Below are 19625 nucleotides of genomic sequence, written 5' to 3' on the forward strand. Positions count from 1 at the left end.
TAAGTGTGGTGAGTGGACGAAAATAGCATAAAATGCTTGTACCACAAGCTTTACAAATTGTACATGCAATGAATGCTTGTATCAAGAGCTATATAAATTGTACACATCAATCAACTACTTTTAATTCCATGTGGACAATAAATTGTACACTTAACATCAATTAAACAAATACGCATAATTCTTGAATGGACTATGAATTCGGATACACAATTTCTAAATTTTATGAAAAGTAATTTATATATATAAAAAAACATAAAAAATAATATAATATAAATTATAATAATTGAGAATTTAAAAAAAAAAAACAAATAGGTAGCGGTAAAAAAAAACATAAAAAATAATATAATATAAATTATAATAATTGAGAATTTAAAAAAAAAAACAAATAGATAGCGGTCAAAAAAATTCTTGCTTGACTCTCAAAATTCAAACTGTATCACATAAATCGAATAAAGAAAGTATTAATTAATATAGTACATATTTTCAGCGTATTAAATTATTTAATTAATATATTGAGTTAATTTAGTGTAAATATGCAGATAAATATTTACTCATGTGACCCCTTATAGGATGTACTTTTCCAGAAAATACGAGCGTCCCCTAATTAGGATTAGTTAGGACGATAAGAGCAATAGGTAAACACATATCACACGCTGAGTATTTAAACTAAATCAATGTACTGCCTCTCTTCTCCCTCTTATTACGTTCTTTAAGAATTAATAAATGAAGTAAAATCAGTAATTAATGTGAAGGGTAAAATAAGAAGAAGAAAAATTTCTTTGTCTTGATATGTTAACATGGACAATTACTTTTATCCTCATTTTCCTTCTTTGTCAATACTTTACTTATCTTACTCTTCTTTGTATTCTCTGATTATTGTTTCTTTACATTAATAAAAATGTATTATTTCATATTTTCATTTCGAAATTAAAATTTGGTGATTTACGATATATATCTTTCTAATTTTGATTTCTCTGTAACAATTCATTTTATCTGTAATTGTTAATATAAAAAATTATAATGTAACTAATTTTTTTGATTAATTTAATAAAAATATTTTATTAGTTTTGCTTTTAAAAATTCAATATATACAACACAATGGTTCTTATGTTTGGATCTGAACAGTTAATTAATTGAGATAGATATTAACTTCTCGGTATACATATAACATATTAAACAATTTAAAAGAAAAAACCTAGAATCAAAATATTAATTAATCAAAATATTAATTTTCCCTCACCTTCATACTAATTTTATTTTTCACATCAACGAACAACTTTCATTGTCATGACAATGAGAAATTTTTAAAAATTATTTACAAAATACAAACCTTAAAGACTGGTTAATTAAAATGAATGGACATGTTCGGCCCGTGCATCGCATAGGCATATATGGCTAGTAAATTAATAAAGGGCATAAGGGGCGGTTGACAAATATTGCAGGGGCCCACGCCATATGGGCTGAAGAAAAACAATTGAGTTTTAAAGGTGGGATATGCAAAGAAATATTTTTTTGCGCGGATGTCCTTCTTTTGCGGTGGTCTTTAATTTTTGGCCCTCAAATTGGTGGTCTTTAATTTTTTCCCTTCGCCTAATACTCCGAGATTCTGGGTTAGAATCCTAGCTCAGTAAAAAAAAATAAAGAATTTTGCAATGTAGAGGTTTGGATTTGCAAGGCAGCATTGTGCCTGAAGGCAGAGTTTTGCCCAAAACTCTACTTTAAGACAGAGTTTGAAACTCTGCCTGAAGCAGGCAGGTAGTTTTGCATGAAAAACTCTGCCTTGGAAATTCAAACTCTATCTTTCAATTTTTTTAAAATTTTTGATTGAGAGAGGGTTCGAACTCGAAATCAAGAGATTTTTAGCGAAGGATAAAAATAAAAGACTACCAATTTGAGGGGCAAAAGTTAAAGCCAAGGCAATCCTGCAAATTGCCAGCAAAGAAAAGGCAGTAGCAGCCATGTGTAAGTAACCAATCAATCAAAATTCTTCTTTTGTAATGTGAGAGGACGACAAAAAAATCGAGAATGACTCATATATATAGTAGTTGCTAGATGACGCACGGGCCCAACACAAAAAATAGTATCACATTTTTTTTTAGTCTGTCTAAAAAAGAATGATATATTTTTATGTTTAGAAATCATTTAACTTGAAACTTTCCCTTTTATATTTAATGAAATGATTTAAATCCACACAAATATCTATGACTTGTTTTAGACCACAAGTTTCAAAGATCTTTCCTTTCTTTTTTAAACTTAAGTGCCTAGTCAAACGATGTCACATAAATTATTACAGTAAAAATATCAATAAATTATTTTACTTAGTCCGCTTCTCGGTTTGGTTCTCCAATTGAAAGATTTGAAATACGCCTTCTCCTACCGAGTTTCATGCCATCATCTCTTTCTACTCAACAACACTGAAAAAGCGCTTTCATGTGTTAGCATCTGTTGTAATCTTAAATTTTTAAGTATAGACCAAATTCATCAATTTAAGAACATATGTTTATACGTTTCTTGACCGTTTATATTTCGTCTTCTTGATGTTATTCCTCATTATTTGTGTGAGACGTATGTGTCTAAAATTAGTGTATTTTTATCCTTACCCAAAGGTATAAGTTTTAAATCTTTTGGTTTTATGACTTCTTTAGTGGTTTTTGTGTTCAATTTAAATCGTTATTTCTTTTTTCCTGAATTTCTCTTCTTTAAATTTTATCTAAGCGTACCTTTACCATTTTCTGAACTTATTATCATTATTTAAATGTCCTTTTTTTTTGGCAATTGTCTCCTACTTCTTCACGTGGATCCCACCTTAATTTTTTTTTTTTCAATTATCTCTTACTTCTTCATGTGAACCCAACCTTAATTTTTTTTTACTCTATTATAGAAGAGTGGGTTGACGACCAAACCCACTATTCTATAATAGTTACTAGTAAGGAATTTCCCATGCACGGCACGGGCCCAACTTCAAAGTTTTCTAAGGATCTGTTTGGCCACTAGAATTTTTCACTTTTTTCCGAAAAATTATTTCACTTTATTTGGAAATCTACGTTTGGCCATGAAAATTCCAAATACAACTCGAAGTTGTATTTGAAATTTGAAAAACACCTAAAACCTTGTTTTCACTTTTAATACATTCAAATAACCAAATATTCTTTGCAAAAACTATAACCAAACACAACTCCATCTTCAAAATTCCAAATAAAATGAAAAACATTTGATTTTCATGGCTAAATGCCTACTAAGCTGTATATTATTTATTTATAATTAAAAGTCTTTGTTTTTTCAATTTGTAACCTTTAAACATAAAATTAAATCTCATCTATGTTTTAAAATTTAGAATATATTAATACAATTTTTACAGTATTAACTCAAAGTGATTTGATTTTGCCAAAAAATAAATTAAAAGTCTTTGTTTTTTCAATTCGTAACCTTTAAACATACAATTAAATATCATCTATGTTTTAAAATTTAGAATATATTAATACAATTTTTACAGTATTAACTCAAAGTGATTTGATTTTACCAAAAAATAAATTAAAAGTCTTTGTTTTTTCAATCCGTAACCTTTAAACATAAAATTAAATCTCATCTATGTTTTAAAATTTAGAATATATTAATACAATTCTTACAGTATTAACTAAAAGTGATTTGATTTTGCCAAAAAATAAAATACATATTAATGTAATGGCTAATTCATACATTCTCTAAATTTCCTGAAATTTAGCTTATAGTATTTCGTCTTAAAAGAGTACTAAACATAGGAAGTCCAATAATATCTCTGATTTTCTTAAGAATAAAATTTAATAATGATTTTGAAAAGAGTGAAAAGTAGCTCATTCATCTTTTGATCGAGTTCAGCCAGAGGAGGAGAGATGGAAGGGATTGCAAGGGAGATGGGCACGTATGGGAAAGTCTACCGGTCTGGGAGACCCCATAGATAGCTGCAATTGGTACTGAGATTACATGTATAGAGTCTACTAGAGACTTATGTATGAGTCTACTAGAGACTTAATGAGTTACATCCGAGTTACATGCCCGTAGTTGGTGTGAGATTACATGTATAGAGTCTACTAGAGAGACTTAATGAGACAGCAGAACTGAGTTACATCTGCTGTAGTTTTTGTAATTATCTACTTGGTGATTAATAAAATCCTCTAATTACCAAAAAAAAAGAAGAAAAGTAGCTCATTATTTTTAATAAATAAAAAAGACATCCTTTTTTTTTGCGCTATCGTTTTGAAAATGCATGCATGTGGGCCCCACGTAGCACCATGATGAGATAAGCAAAAGTGTAATTTGGTCAATGCATACAAATATTTATATGGCAGCTACAGTAAGATTCCTTTCCAGCCATCTACAATGCTCCAATTTTAACACATTTACGTCAATACCCTCCTGGGCCCATACTGCAAAAGGTGGGACGCACAAGGCATTTGAGTGAAAGCTTCTGGGTTTTTTCGTCACTTTGGATCCATAAAAAACAACTATGCACTTTGTACAAGCACAAGCAGCGCTAAGTACTATGCAAGATGATCAAATTGACCCCCACGCAAATTAGAATTCCATGAACTGTCCATGTTGACGGAGAGGAGCTTAACTCCCTCTTATAAGATAAGAGAAAAAAAGTTAAATCAAAATGGAATCCAATTTGGGCTAGTTTGTTTTGTGCGCTTCACAAACTGACGCACAAGCCCATGGTCCAATAGGATGTTACGTCATAGCTCGTACGTCATCGTGACAAGTAACATGACGTGTCAAATTAAAATAGAATAATTAACCTGCATAGCCAATGAGAGCGTGATATGTGGCAAGTGATATCACATGTCAATCAAATGATCACCAATACAATTATTCGTACCAAGTGTGTAAATAAATACTTCCTCCGAATAAAATAAAAAGAGTCCACTTAATCATTTACACATCCTTTAAGAAAATATTAACTTTTAGATAAAAATAGGTAATTTTACTAAACTACTCCTAATTAAATAAGCGTTGTGATTTGATCATATACACTTAATAGGGACAAATCTGAAAAAACAAAGTTAATTCTTTCTTGATTTGATAAGTAAATACTTTTTTTGATTAAAAAAAAAAGGCTAAGTGGATACTTTTTTGATTCGAAAGGAGTATATTCTACTAATCAATGTGAGTTCAATTCGTTGCATGATTAATGTGATTGATCCAAATGGTTCGACATCCAAAGGTAATAATTAATCAATTTAAAGACTTCATCTACAAGACTCTATCTATCGGAAAGTTAAAGTGTGGTCTGTGGTAATTATAATTTATAGGTCCAACATCAATTCATACATTGCCTTTTATTTGCAGTATATTTGTTTTTTCCTGTTTTATATGGATATTCGCTCAAAGATTTATGGAATTTCCATAATTTTTGTTGCAAATCTTTTTCAAATCATGTGTAGATTAATCAGAATAAAAAAAAAATTTCAGTAGTCCGGTAGGCCTTTAGTTACAGCTGAAAAGTGTGGTATAAATTATCAAAAAATATAGTATTTGATCAAGTGTCACACTTTTTAATTTTAGACTAACACTTTTTTAAGGGTGAGCTACACTAGCGCAACCTTTATCCCTAGGCTACACTTTTCAAGTGGCCTATAAAGTACAAAGGTCACGCTTGTAGTTGCTCATGTGACAAAACTTTTCATATCATAAAACTACATTTTCAAGGAATTAATTAAATTGTTCTTCCCTCCACAAATTCAACACCTTATCTTCAAAAATTTGTATAAGCCCTACATCAATTCAATATTTTAAGAGTATTCTCATAAGTTAAACTCCATGAGTTAATGGGGACACCTAAAGGGTCTATAGCAGGAGGTAACTTACCTGCATGGCAGCACCTGAAAGGTTTCTATGTATATAGTGTGAGGGCCGTTTGGACATGGATATTTTCCTTTAAAAAAAAAAAAAAAAAAAAAAAAACCTGTTTGATTATATATTAGATTGATTTTTTGATTTTTTTTGAAAATAAGTTTCAAGTTTGAGAAAGTGTTGTTAACCAGTTTTTGGAGTGTGTAATTGTGCGTTCTACCACTACCCGTATGTAGTTGCTAATAATTACTTCCTCCATTCCAAAAAGACTATTTTGATTCGGATTACGAAGGTCAAACTAACTAATATATGGCGTGAATTTGGACATAGAATCTTTTTTTTTTATTTTTAAATAAAAATTACATATATAGAAACTAGGTAAAAAGTACTATAAGTTACAATAGTAATAATTCGAAATATTTAAAAAATATTTGAAAAAAATATGGTCAAAGAAAATGTCTTTGACTGTCCAAATATATTTTAACTAAGACAATTTTTTTAGGATGAAGGGAGTAGTAATAAACGTCTTAAAGTCAATTTAGTGCTTTTCTTGAGTAAATTATAGATGTAAATTCATGCAATAGTTAAAAGTTCTGGAGAAAAGAAAAGATATTGTTTTCCAATCAACTCATTGGGCAAATCCTTACTTAAACGAATATGACTTCCACATTATACCACAGCAAGTCTTGGTCTAGTATAAATTAGCTGATGTAAACGCGCAAAAGAATTCCAAGAGAAGCAAAGATTCCTACGCAACATATAGACCCCCAGATTTTTGGAATCATCAATAGCGTCTTCGTTGGTGCATTAATACTTCTTTTAACCAAGTCATCAGTTCCTTCAGGAACGTACGATAAAATTGTAACGAGACAGATTAACATGACTCTTGCCCAAGATACACGGCTCGACAAATTAAATGGTCTACAATTTATTTAGATTCTAAATATATTAGACCTTTATGCAATTGTCCACATAGTTTCCGTTTATTGGTTTCTTCCTTTTTAGTTTAGTGGTCGAGATATCACGGCAATGAGCTATATTCTATTTCCTGTAACAAGAATTTTAAAGAAAAATGTGTTTCTTAATTAATTATAGCCTAAGTAATATAAATACCTTCTCTACAGTATGCTTTATTTGACAAAAAAAAAAAAAAAAAAAAAAAAAAAAAGGAAAGAAAGAAAGAATTACGCTGTTTTGTATTGTTTAAACTGATGGACTTGAAGTCGTCCTAGTCTCCTAAAAAGTTATTAGGTCGATTTGTGGATTCCCACTTTTCTTGTTCACTTTTGACTTTTCACTTTGCCGAAAAATGATAGACATTTAGTCTAATGTTGAAGTGGGAACAAGAATTGGAAATTTTTGTTGGGGAAAATAATCAATATTGCGCCTATATAAACGCTGTTAAGATGTGTGCTTATTCACTACAGCCTCTCTTTTTAAGTTTTAAGATATATTTCCCATATCATTACCATTTTAAAATGGCTTTCAATCTTTGCTTCAAAATTTTTCTTGTTCTTTTTTCCATTCTCAATCTGTATGCTCGTTTAGCAACTTCCCGTGACTTACAAGAACTATCCATGCTTGAAAGGCATGAAAAATGGATGGCTCGTCATGGACGTGTATACAAAGATGAGATAGAAAAGGAACATCGCTTCAAAACGTTTAAGGAAAACGTTGAGTTCATCGAATCGTTCAACCAGAATGGAACTCAACGTTATAAGCTGGCCATCAATAAGTATACTGATCTCACCACCTTCTTACTAATTTTCTTTTTCACATTGAGGAATTTTTGGCATCATTTACAGGGGCTTGACACTTCATTATCCAGCAAGAATCAACACCTTCTCTACAGTAGCAACAACGTCCTTTAAATATGGTAGCGTGGACTTGAAGTTCCACTTAGCATGGACTGGAGAAAGAGTGGCATGTTGTCACAGAAATCAAGAATCAAGGTGTATGTGGTAAGAGTTTTAAGATATATTTCCACTATTATTCCTTTGTTCTAATTTAATTGATATTTTTTCCTTTTTAGTGGGAGCGTGTATATAAAGATGAGATAGAAAAAAATCACACATTTCTATATTAAATACTCATTTACTCATAATGAGATAGTTTATAGTAATACAAATATTTATAACTCATTTTAGACAAGTTCCAACGAAGAAAAGTATTAGTTTCATACTTGAATTTTTCCTATACCCCTCAATTTTGTCCATTACGCATGATTTCACACTAGCTATGTCACCTTTTATATATATATATATATATATATATATATATATATATATATATATATATATATATATATATTATTTTTAAGCTTTATTTCGTCTATCAATTTGATATTTACTTTTTATTCCCTCTATTATAATTTGATATTATATTTGTGTGGTTATAAGACTCTATAAGATATGTGGTCTGTAAAATGTCAAATAACTATAAAAACTTGTCATTAAGGCTAAAATAACTTGTCATTAAGGCTAAAATAGGAAGCTCAAATTTACAAAGGTATTATTATTTTTAAATGAACAAACACAAGTGGCTTGAATATCATCCCAGGATCTTGTTGGGCATTTGCTGCTGTCGCGGCTATAGAAGGAGCATATCAGTTAGCAAACAATGAACTGATGTCACTTTCAGAGCAACAGCTAGTGGATTGCAACACCGAGAATAGGGGTTGTGAGGGTGGACGAGCGACTCTAGCCTACGAATACTTACTACGAAACGGCGGTGGCATCACCACGGAGACTAATTATCCTTACCAACAAGCTCAAAGTATTTGCAGCACTCAACAATTATCCCCAACTGCAGCAGTAACAATCAGTGGCTATGAAGTAGTACCACAAGGCGAATCATCATTGTTGCAAGCTGTAGCTAATCAACCAATATCTGTTTGTATTGCTGCTAACCAGGAATTTCATTTGTACGGAAGTGGGATATATGATGGAAGTTGCTACCCTAAGCTGAACCATGAAGTCACAGTGATAGGTTATGGGACAAGTGAATATGGTACAAAATATTGGCTAGTGAAGAATTCATGGGGGACTAGCTGGGGTGAGGATGGATATATGAGAATTGCTAGAGATATTGGAGTTGATGGTGGCCATTGTGGCATTGCCAGTGCGGCTTCTTTCCCAACTGTTTGAATTGTTTTACAAAAGGCAGGCATTGTTATTAATATTATGTTGAAGAAATTTCGAAGACTATAACTAGTAATTCGTGATACCAGAATAAATTAATTAGCCCAAGAAGCTTTTTTCTTTTTCTTTTTTTTAATTATAGCGTCAAATACTGCTTGTTACTTATACCATATGTATCCGCAGCAAATTGTTTTTTCTAATTATACGATTGACGACATTGCCAAGTTGTACAATTTTTTTTTTTTCTAATTTGGTTACGTTTCAACTCTTTCAATCTTAATTACCTTGTCTTAAATTTTGATGTTTGTAAAACTTAAATAGCAAAGTTTGTATCGCGCCCCTATTTCTATTCGAGTCGTGACCAATATTCAGCGTGTTAATCTGACCAAGCGAACCTTTTGGCTATTCTAGATCTATTCTATTCTAACTATATCATGTTTATACAGCAATGCAATGCTCTTCAAAAATACAAAATATGTGCTCAAAACTTATCATTATTTTAAAGTTTTATCTTAGAGTTTCTGAAACATTGCCAAATAAATATGCGTAATATGACACCATAGCCTAATTGACATTTCTATAAAGCCTCTACTCACAGAACTAATGAACTGCTCAAGAAATATTTTTCTGGCTAGTTCTCAAAATACCATAAGAATTAAATAAATACTCCAACTGATATGGAAGATAGACTTTATATACAAGAATGATTTAGTTTTATATACAAGAATTTGAATTAATTATAGTTTTATATACAAGAATGATACAGTTTATATACATATGCTGGAATTAATCATAAATTTATTATACATAAATTATACGTTAATTATACATTTATTATACACATATTATACAATAATGATATGATATATTTTTTTTACCTATACAATAGTGATACATATTATATATCACAATGATACGGTTTTTATGATACATTTTTTATACGTATGATACACTTTTTATACAAATCGTTATTTTATATACACATGTTGGAATTATATATATAATCCGTACAAAAATGATACATATTATATATAAAAACGATACAATTTTCTATTCTATAATACACTTTATATACACAAATGATACATACCTTAGTGATTTATATTTTATACAGTTTTTATACATTAGAGATAGGTACTGATACATATTTTTATACACAAATGATACATATTATATACAAAAATCGCCTTAGAGTTTTTTTGGGATATTTCTCACTAAATATATACATATTATACATGTTTTTGGATGTTTAACCTTTAGTGGGAACTTTTTTATTATCACTAAAAAAAAAAGTGGCGAGTAAAACGCTTTTTAGTCACCACAAAAAAATTTTTTTTTTTTTTTAAACGGGCTTTTAGTGGCTTAAGCGGATGGAAATAGTTTATGGGATAATTTTTTGGGTTTGGGAAAGATTGTGAGGATTATTTACATTTTTTTGCGCGGATTGCCCTAATGGGGTGGTCTTTAAATTTTGCAAAATTAAATTAATAATTGGTCTTTAAATTATCTTTATTATGGTATTAATTTTTGCCCTTCGCATATAAATTTTCATAAATGTGAGGTATATAAGTATCGGTTTGGCTCGGCATAAATTAAAAAAAAAAAATTGCAAAGCAAAGTTTTTCGCGTGTATAACCCGACAAACTATTATTAAGGAATTATCAAATTTAACCAAACCGCAAACCAAACCAAACCTTATGGGCGGTTTTTTTAGTATGCCGGGTTCGGCATAACTTTAGTAATTCCTTAACAAGTTTATGCCCGTGGGGGCATACTTTTAATGGCCAAATGAGCTAGAATGAGGGTTACAAAACATGCTATATGCATACTTATGGAAGTCGCCCATAAGGCATAAATAGGGTCCGCATAACTTAAAAAATTCCTTCACAAGTTCTGCAATAAAGATAGTTCTAAAATATAAGTTCTGCTAGTTTTTTTTTTTTTTTTTTTTTTCCGTTTTGTGTAGTACCATTCAACTCGGAACCCATGGGTTTTGATTTTTCACAATTTACAATTTCAAATATGAGGGAAAAATTCAAAAAAGACCACCCCAAAGAAAGCATTAAAATTGCCCATTCAAATTTATGTTTTTAGCGGCCGTTTGTGTCCTTTCCCCTATTTTTTTTGCTTGGATTGTCCTTCTTTTGAGGTGGTCTTTAATTTTTGTCCCTTAAATTAGTGGTCATTAATTTTTTCCCTTCGCTTAATATTTCGAGATTCTGGGTTGAAATCCCAGCTCAATAAAAAAAATAAAGAATTTCGCAATGCAGAGGTTTGGATTCGCAAGGGAAAATTTTGCCTGAAGGTAGAGTTTTGCCCAAAACTCTACTTTAAGGTAGAGTTTGAAACTCTACCTGAAATTGCAAAAGTAGTTTTGCATGTTATATCTTGAAAATTTAAAACTCTACCTTATAATTTTTTTAAAATTTTTAATGGATGATACGAAATCAAAATTTTTTTTTCTCGAAAGATAAAGATTAGACTACCAATTTGAGCGGCAAATTAGTTAAAGAATCCCAGCCTTGGCAATCCTGCAAATTGCCTGTGCAAAGAATTCAAGATTTTAGTATATGTGCTACCAATCAATCAATATTTTTCAAAATTATTGTAATATGAAGCATATACTAAAAATCGAGATTGACTCTTATTTATAGTATTGTATTTGTTGAACCATTTTATTCCCTCCGTTAGATTTTATGGTTGTGAATATGTTTAATTGAGCACGTAATTTAACAAAAGCTTTTTGAGATTGTGTGTCTTAAATGTAAATTATCTCATAGTAATATTTTTCTAAATATAAAAAATGATATGTCCATTAAGAGCAAAATGAGATTAAAAAAAAACTAAATTATTTTAAATATATAAGAAAGTATTTATTCTTTTATTAAAAATTAAAGGAGAGGGGGTATGTTTTTTCCCTAGTATGATAAGGACGCACAAGCCCATGGTCCAATAGGATGTTACGTCATCCAAAATAGAATAATTAACCTGTATAGCCAATGAGAGCGTGATGTGTGGCAAGTGATATCACATGTCAATCAAATGATCACCAATACAATTATTCGTACCAAGTGTGTAAATAAATACTTCCTCCGAATAAAATAAAAAGAGTCCACTTAATCATTTACACATCCTTTAAGAAAATATTAACTTTTAGATAAAAAGGTGAGAGAGAGAGAGAGAACTTAATTAAATGTTGGATTTGATCATATACACTTAAACTCCTATTTATAAAAAAATAAGGCTTAATTCTTTCTTGGATACACATACTTTTTGATTAAAAAAAAAAGGCTAAGTGGATACTTTTTTGATTCGAAAGGAGTATATTCTACTAATCAATGTGAGTTCAATTCGTTGCATGATTAATCCGATTGATCCAAATGGTTCGACATCCAAAGGTAATAATTAATCAATTTAAAGACTTCATCTACAAGACTCTATCTATCGGAAAGTTAAAGTGTGGTCTGTGGTAATTATAGGTCCAACATCAATTCATACATTGCCTTTTATTTGCAGTATATTTGTTTTTCCCTGTTTTATATGGATTTTCGCTCAAAGATTTATGAGAATTTCCATAATTTTTGTTGCAAATCTTTTTCAAATCATGTGTAGATTAATCAGAATAAAAAAAAAATTTCAGTAGTCCGGTAGGCCTTTAGTTACAGCTGAAAAGTGTGGTATAAATTATCAAAAAATATAGTATTTGATCTATATCACATTTAATTTTAGACTAACACTTTTTTAAGGGTGAGCTACAAGCGACCTTTATCCCTGGCTACACTTTTCAAGTGGCCTATAAAGTACAAAGGTCACGCTTGTAGTTGCTCATGTGACAAAACTTTTCATATCATAAAACTACATTTTCAAGGAATTAATTAAATTGTTCTTCCCTCGGCAAATTCAACACCTTATCTTCAAAAATTTGTATAAGCCCTCCATCATTTCAATATTTTAAGAGTATTCTCATAAGTTAAACTCCATGAGTTAATGGGGACACCTAAAGCTATAGCAGGAAAAAGGTAACTTACCTGCATGGCAGCACCTGAAAGGTTTCTATGTATATAGTGTACCGTTTGGACATGGATATTTTGTTAAAAAAAAAAAAAAAAAAAAAACCTGTTTGATTATCTATTAGATTGATTTTTTCAATTTTTTTGAAAATAAGTTTCAAGTTTGAGAAAGTGTTGTTAACCATTTGGAGTGTGTAATTGTGCGTTACCACTACCCGTATGTAGGTGTCTAATAATTACTTCCTCCATTCCAAAAAGACTATTTTGATGATTAAAGTTTCAAAGAACTAATATATGGCGTGAATTCAGACATAGTCTTTATTTTTATTTTTTTAAAATAAAATTTACATATATAGAAACTACGTAAAAAGTACTATAAGTCACGTTTAGTATTTAAATATTTAAAAAATATTTGAAAAAATATGGTCAAAGAAAATGTTTTGCATCATATTACCAAATATATTTTAACTAAGACAATTTTTTTAGGATGAGGAGTAGTAATAAACGTCTTAAAGTCAATTTAGTGCTTATCTTGAGTAAATTATAGATGTAAATTCATGCATTTATTAAAAGTTCTGGAGAAAAGAAAAGATATTGTTTTAATCAACTCACAAATCCTTACTTAAACGAATATTTTTAATTAATTTAACAAAAATATTTTATTAGTTTAGCTTTTAAAAAAACCAATATATAAAACCATGGTTCTTATGTTTAGATCCGAAACGTTAATTGATAGATGGATGTCAACTGCATTTTTGGAATCATCAATAAGATATTAAACAATTTACTTCTTTTAAAAAAATCTAAAATCTAAATATTAATTTTCCCTCACCTTCTTATAAATTTTCTTTTTCACATTGATAAATTAAATGGTCTACAATTTATTTAGACAAATTTTAAAAATTATTTACAAAATACATAGTTTCCGTTAAAAATGGTTTCTTCCTTTTTAATTAAAGTGAATATGCAAAGCTATATTCTATTTCTGTAACAAGAATTTTAAAGAAAAATGTGTTTCTTAATTAATTATAGCCTAAGTAATATAAATACCTTCTCTACAGTATGCTTTATTTGACAAAAAAAAAAAAAAAAAAAAAAAAAAAAAAAAGGAAAGAAAGAAAGAATTACGCTGTTTTGTATTGTTTAAACTGATGGACTTGAAGTCGTCCTAGTCTCCTAAAAAGTTATTAGGTCGATTTGTGGAAAAAGAAATGATAGACATTTAGTCTAATGTTGAAGTGGGAACAAGAATTGGAAATTTTTGTTGGGGAAAATAATCAATATTGCGCCTATATAAACGCTGTTAAGATGTGTGCTTATTCACTACAGCCTCTCTTTTTTAAGTTTTAAGATATATTTCCCATATCATTACCATTTTAAAATGGCTTTCAATCTTTGCTTCTGAAAATTTTTCTTGTTCTTTTTCCATTCTCAATCTGTATGCTCGTTTAGCAACTTCCGTGACTCACAAGAACTATCCATGCTTGAAAGGCATGAAAAATGGATGGCTCGTCATGGACGTGTATATAAAGATGAGATAGAAAAGGAACATCGCTTCAAAACGTTTAAGGAAAACATTGAGTTCATCGAATCGTTCAACCGAATGGAACTCAACGTTATAAGCTGGCCATCAATAAGTATACTGATCTCACCGGTGAGGAATTTTTGGCATCATTTACGGGGGCTTCGACACTTCATTATCCTGCAAGAATCAACATTAAGAACAACGTCCTTTAAATATGGTAGCGTGATCGAAGTTCCACTTAGCATGGACTGGAGAAAGAGTGGCGTGTCACGAAATCAAGAATCAAGGTGTATGTGGTAAGACCAGTTCCACTATTATTCCTTTGTTCTAATTTAATTGATATTTTTTCCTTTTTAGTGGGAGCAGAAAAAAATCACACATTTCTATATTAAATACTCATTTACTCATAATGAGATAGTTTATAGTAATACAAATATTTATAACTCATTTTAGACAAGTTCCAACGAAGAAAAGTATTAGTTTCATACTTGAATTTTTCCTATACCCTCAATTTTGTCCATTACGCATGATTTCACACTAGCTATATATATATATATATATATATATATATATATATATATATATATATATATATATATATATATATATATTATTTTTAAGCTTTAATTCGTCTATCAATTTGATATTTACTTTTTATTCCCTCTATTATAATTTGATATTATATTTGCGTGGTTACAAGACTCTATAAGATATGTGGTCCGTAAAATGTCAAATAACTATAAAAACTTGTCATTAAGGCTAAAATAGTCATTAAGCTAAAATAATATTTTCAAATTTACAAAGGTATTATTTTTTTTAAATGAACTAACACAAGTGGCTTGACTACCATCCCAGGATGTTGTTGGGCATTTTCTGCTGTCGCGGCTATAGAAGGAGCATATCAGTTAGGAAACAATGAACTGATGTCACTTTCAGAGCAACAGCTATTGGATTGCAACACCGAGAATAGGGGTTGTGAGGGTGGACTAATGACTCGAGCCTACGAATACTTACTACAAAACGGGGGTGGCGTCACCACGGAGACTAATTATCCTTACCAACAAGCTCAAAGTATTTGCAGCACTCAACAATTATCCTCAACTGCAGCAGTAACAATCAATGGCTATGAAGTAGTACCACAAGGCGAATCATCATTGTTGCAAGCTGTAGCTAATCAACCAATATCTGTTGGTATTGCTGCTAACCAGGAATTTCAATTGTACGGAAGTGGGATATATGATGGAAGTTGCTACCCTAAGCTGAACCACGCAGTAACACTGATAGGTTATGGGACAAGTGAAGATGATACAAAATATTGGCTAGTGAAGAATTCATGGGGGACTAGTTGGGGTGAGGACGGATATATGAGAACTGCTAGATATTGGAGTTGATGGTGGCCATTGTGGCATTGCCAGTGCGGCTTCTTTCCCAACTGTTTGAATTGTTTTACAAAAGGCAGGCATTGTTATTAATATTATGTTGAAGAAATTTCGAAGACTATAACTAGTAATTCGTGATACCAGAATAAATTAATTAGCCCAAGAAGCTTTTTTTTTTTTTTTTTTTTTTTAATTATAGCGTCAAATACTGCTTGTTACTTATACCATATGTATCCGCAGCAAATTGTTTTTTCTAATTATACGATTGACGACATTGCCAAGTTGTACAATTTTTTTTTTCTAATTTGGTTACGTTTCAACTCTTTCAATCTTAATTACCTTGTCTTAAATTTTGATGTTTGTAAAACTTAAATAGCAAAGTTTGTATCGCGCCCCTATTTCTATTCGAGTCATGGCCAATATTCAGCGTGTTAATCTGACCAAGCGAACCTTTTGGCTATTCTAGATCTATTCTATTCTAACTATATCATGTTTATGCAGCAATGCAATGCTCTTCAAAAATACAAAATATGTGCTCAAAACTTATCATTATTTTAAAGTTTTATCTTAGAGTTTCTGAAACATTGCCAAATAAATATGCGTAATATGACACCATAGCCTAATTGACATTTCTATAAAGCCTCTACTCACAGAACTAATGAACTGCTCAAGAAATATTTTTCTGGCTAGTTCTCAAAATACCATAAGAATTAAATAAATACTCCAACTGATATGGAAGATAGAAGGAAAGACTCAACTAAACAAGACCGAGCTAACCAATAGTTGTTGGAGTGAGGGAATGTCTTAGTTTGTGACTTGCTTGTCTGAAACTCTCGCACATACATTTGACATAAGTCATTGTAGATCCCAAGTAAATGGAACGTCAGTCCGCCAAGTACAGGCTCCGACCCGTAGGCCGAAGTCACCTGACTTAACCGTTACTTGGACTTCACGTGCCAGAACTCAAAGAATATTTGCTCGCGGAAAGGAAAGGCAACATAGAAAAATACTTAATAATTCAACACACATGTACGTAAGTGACCGGCAAGGTCGCTACACATAAAGTATATAATTAAGCCGACAAGGCTATCGGAAACATATCAAGAAGCCAAAACAAGGCCGACAAGGCCACACATAATAATTACATATCCCACAATGTCCATGAGCCTCTAAGAGCATACTTATATACATATATTAAACTAACAGAAAGTACCCAAAAGAATAAGTCTTGAGTAGTGGCACTTGTTAACACCGGACCGGAGAGTCTCTGCGGGGTCTCCTCGATAAATACCGAGCAACGACGACGAAATTTTGCATCGTCCGTGCAATGGGACGTCGGGATAAAAGTACCGAGTATGTAAGGCGAGAGGAAACAACATAAGTAAGATAAAATGTGACATTAACATAGGCAAAAGAAAACCGAACATCTGGAATGGCACAAAATGCAATGCATGATAAAATCATTTGTATGCTCATATATATGTATTTATATACATATCTGTACGTAATAGATAGTATCCATGCCCGGCCGTAAGGCTCGGTGTCATATATGTAAAATCGTGCCGCCATTAAGGCTCGGTGTTATCATCATTAGCCGCGTCCGGGGCTAATATCATAACATGCCCATCGCAAGGCGTGTGCGCACTACGCGCATGCCGGCCGACTATAGCGCGACACGGTGTAGTAAAATAGTGCAATACATATATATATACGTATATACCATTATTGGACCCGAGCCGAAAACAAACACCATCCACTTCTTCGCTGGCGATGCGGAAAAAGCACAAGGTCTGAAGGCTTCGCTTTTCTTCGCGATGCGGAAGGAAGCGCATTTTCAAGCTTTCGCCCAATCTTTGTTTTCCTTCCGACAACGTTACGAGGCTAGTTTTGAGTGAGAAATCAAGGATCTGATTCTTGGCCTTTCGGGGTGACATAAGGTCGTTAACCCTCAAATAGTTTATGGATTTCATATCGAGTTCAAAGGATTAATCAATGACGACGAGTGAAATAATGTCTTAAAACCAATCAAACGACAAAACCTTAAGATTGAAAATACAAAGCATAAGAATGAAATGGAATTTGTAACGGAACGCTCGTGTTTATGTACTTTGGATTCGTGCTAAGGGAAGAGGAAACGAAGACCTTACATACCTTATCCGTCGAGCCACCACTTAAAGAATTCCTTATATCGAGGCTTGCCCTTCACCGACATATATATATCGAGAAGTATATCATTAATCATATTTTCATCGTCTTTCCATCAACTCATAAGTAATAATTATGGAAGACTAAATTTAGGTTACGAAATTTGGCGGCCCTCCCCTATATCGTCGACTTCCTCCAAATGCTCAAACAACTTCCAAACAATACCAACAACATTAACAACAACATCCTCAACATTCCACGAGACAATTATATATATTTTTCATACAAATTTCTCTTCAAACTTCATCCATGAGCAACAAACCTCAACACAACAAACTATGACCTTTATTCTTACAACTATTCCTTGATCAAGGTTAATAAAGGAAGAAATTCAAGGATTCATACCTTATATTTACTAAAGTGGCAAGATCTTCAATAACACTTATTCCCAAGCTAACTCTAGCACAAAATGATATGATAATCGCGACTACAAGTTGTCCGGTCTTCGATTAGTACTCCGGAGCTTGAATTTTGCTCAAAATCCTCACTTCTATGTAATATTTGAGAGCTCTTCACTTGCTGAATTTTCTGGAAATTTTTAGAAGTTTTTGGATGAAAAAGTGAGGTTTTAACCCTTATATAGGGGCCTAAGCGGCATCACGTACAGGTATTGTAGCGATGAAAACGATCTTGAAAGGGCGATTGTTTTCGCTTTACCCATTTTCGGTTGTAACGTCTATAATTCTCTACTCCGATATCGTATCGACGAGCGGTTTGTTGCATTATAATTTAGACTGGACGAACTTTATTTTAGGATTTTGAAACACTTTAAAACTCCTAACACACATGGAGATATGCCCCTCCAAAGTTGACTCAAAATCCTGTTTCAAATTTTTCGACAAACTTAATTTCCTTGACTTGCTTGGTCCCCAAGTCTTCCATAGATTATTATATGAATTCAAACCCTCGTAACTATGAGATGAATTAGCCACGTCTAGACTTAACCAACTACTGTCCAATAGATTTCATGTACATGACTATGAGGTGTAACATCCTCCCCCCCTTTTTAAAACATTCGTCCTCGAATGTTGGAGTACCCGAGGGTTAATAATTTGTACGGAACGTTAGTAAGGTATCTCTCCTACAAGTCACAAGTCCTAGCCACCGGTCTTCACGACGATCGTAATTAATGACGCGCGATCGCACGATGATTAGAATAATACTTCTCATCCCGTTAAGTTTCAAGGGGGTTTAAGTATAATTAACTTACCTTGTAAGTGATTTGCGGATGCGCCCGAACCTTGCAAGAATTCTTTCGGAGTAGTATCATCGACGACGGGGAATAAATGGGGATACTTGGACTTCATTTCATTTTAGCTTCCCATGTCATCTTCCCTATCTTTACTCCTCCATAGAACCTTCACCGAAGCCACGTCTTTATTTCGGAGTCTACGAACACGTGCCATCAAGAATAGCAATTGGCTCTTCCTCATATATCGATTTTGCACGTAACTTGTATATCGTCGACGAGCATGATTACCGGATGGGTCTCCTATCTACTTCCTAAGCATGGACACGTGGAAAAGCTGATGAACCG

At 31.8% G+C, this 19625-nt stretch overlaps 2 pseudogenes; both read left to right on the top strand.

The window, feature by feature from the left end:
• The first annotated feature begins 7263 nt into the window (after nt 1-7263).
• On the top strand, nt 7264-9091 carry LOC132048184 (zingipain-2-like; annotated as a pseudogene).
• Nucleotides 9092-12956: 3865 nt separating this feature from the next.
• Nucleotides 12957-16184, top strand: LOC132047742 (senescence-specific cysteine protease SAG12-like; annotated as a pseudogene).
• The last annotated feature ends 3441 nt before the right edge of the window (nt 16185-19625 follow it).

This window comes from Lycium ferocissimum, chromosome 2, assembly GCF_029784015.1.
Source record: "Lycium ferocissimum isolate CSIRO_LF1 chromosome 2, AGI_CSIRO_Lferr_CH_V1, whole genome shotgun sequence".
NCBI classification, from domain to species: domain Eukaryota; kingdom Viridiplantae; phylum Streptophyta; class Magnoliopsida; order Solanales; family Solanaceae; genus Lycium; species Lycium ferocissimum.